The following is a 2293-nucleotide window of genomic DNA, read 5'->3' as shown; positions in this document are numbered from 1 at the left end:
GATTGGAATAATTAATATCTTAGGTACGTGTGTTAACACTATACGGTCCAGGTTGTTTGCGCGGAAACTGGTGCGTGTAGCCGGCACATTTTAAGGTTTTCTTTTTATTGGAATTTAAGGTGATAAATTAAAAAATGGTATTTCAGTTATAAATTCTTCTTTATTTTATGCGCGAGGAAGGCACGTCACTACGCAATCAACAAGAGATCGACAAGACGCTAAAAAAAAAGCATATCAGCGTCATCCATACTAAACAGATGGTCACTATGTGATTCTACCATATATATACGTTTATATTAATCTGTCTCGGTATGTTGATCAGTTTTGCTGTCACTACTACACCCCGTTCGATCACCCAAGTCAAGATACACTGGGCGGCGTTCCGTAAGAAGATGGGTGACCGCTCCACATCCGTTTCTGGAAGCCGTGCTGCTGGTTTTTTCGGGCTGAAATTTCACACAGACGTTAGTTCCATCCTTACTAACGTCTAGAAATTGAAAAAGTCCAAGAGCAAAAATCCTTACCGCCAAGTTGGGGTTCAAGCATGGTCGGGCGTCCTCGCTCATTCTCCGGCTTGTTCTGTCGGTTGGTGGTTTCGATAGAGAGTAGAAAACTGGTCTGATAGAGGTATAAGCTGTAAAGCTGAGGTACTCTGAGTCCTTCTAAGGACGACCGACACTAATTGTTACTACTACTACACACACACACACACTCATTCCTCCTAATAATCCAACACTTTTAAATATCAAATATTTTTTTATTTGGTAGTCGATAAGAAGTATCATCTTTAGTATATGTATATAACATTTATAGGCCGCTGGCATTTAATGCACAGTGTGTAAAACTCTATTTATGTCTCCGCATTTCAGGAGCAGTCAACAAAACCCATATTTTTATGTCTCCGGATGGTAATGTGTTAACGTTAGCTACTTTTCTTTAATTTCACTTTTAAGTGTTTGATAATTATTCGATTTATGAGTGAGCAATTTAGTTTAAGTTAATGCACTTTTTCTTTACTTTGATGACAGTGGAAATAATTTAGATGTTTGTTGTAAGTGAGTCCAAATTAGAGATTATCGTAAATCGTTTTTATCCGGCGAAAATATTTTAGCAAACTTCTTTGCGAAGGAAATGCAATCGGTCGTTTTATCAAAAATTCTCATCAGTGCGTCACACAGGGTGCTTAAAGAAACATAATTGATGACACAGTATACAATAATAATGTATACTATATTCTAGTTATTCACCATCGTCTCAACAAATCTTGGAATCTTCTCCAGGTGGTCTCTAGATCCCTGAGAATCCCAGATAATTTAGGTCCTGAAACGAAGTCACCCAGATAAATTCATTTCAACATTCTTTCACTTAAATTTGCAACTTTCAGTCGAAAATCCTGCACATAAATATTTATGCGTAATTAGAAGACCTCTATCCATGCAACGATCTATATTCTTCGCTCCAAAGACAATCTTGTTCCTCCAATCAATTGCAAAGAAAAAACGAAGAAAAGTACAAACATCCACAAATTCTGCATATAACTGTTAAAATTTTTCGGAACACCCTATGTATATATAAATACGTCCCGAATTTGCCAACTCTGGCAAAGAGCCGCTCCAGCGCGTTGGCTTCCTTTGCCACGGTAGAGAAAACGTGGCACGGAGCGAAACGCAATTTCCAGCCGAGGGAGCCCCGGTAAAACAAACTCGCGTCGTCTGGTCGTTTCACGAGCGAGTTATCGCGCGATCGGCGTGTAAGAGGCGAAGATAAAGGCGAACAGATAGAGGAGAAAGGGGTGAGGCGAGGAGTGTGGCAGGAGCAAATTGGTCGGGCAGCGAAAACAGGATAACGCCAGGAGGAGGATCGTGGATCCTGTGGATGGTGCGCCTAAATAGAGGCGGGCAATAGCATCGGGACATAATCGATTTGCCGTGAACTCATCCGTAATTCGGGGCCACAGTCGGCGTGACAAGAAAGTCTCGACGCCGGCAAAGGCGCCAGCGAACCGAGAAATTACTCATCGTTCTGATTGAGGTTAATTAATTAGATAATTAAGTCTCCCCGCGACGACGACGACGACGACAACGACGACGAAGGAGAAGAAGGAAGGTTGGTTAAGAGAGACATCGTGCAGCCTTCCACCATCGTCTCTCCCTTTTCTCCCAGGAGATGATTTCGCGACGGTGATCCTCGTTATAAAAATGCTCCTCATTATTACCGGAACTACCCTTCTCTGACAACCTTATCTCGTTAATGTCCTTGCTCGAATCGGGACGCTGCAACGCTCCGGGCGGCG

This window comes from Habropoda laboriosa, unplaced genomic scaffold (assembly GCF_001263275.1).
Source record: "Habropoda laboriosa isolate 0110345459 unplaced genomic scaffold, ASM126327v1 scaffold309, whole genome shotgun sequence".
NCBI classification, from domain to species: Eukaryota; Metazoa; Arthropoda; class Insecta; order Hymenoptera; family Apidae; genus Habropoda; species Habropoda laboriosa.
This window is presented reverse-complemented; position numbering follows the sequence as displayed.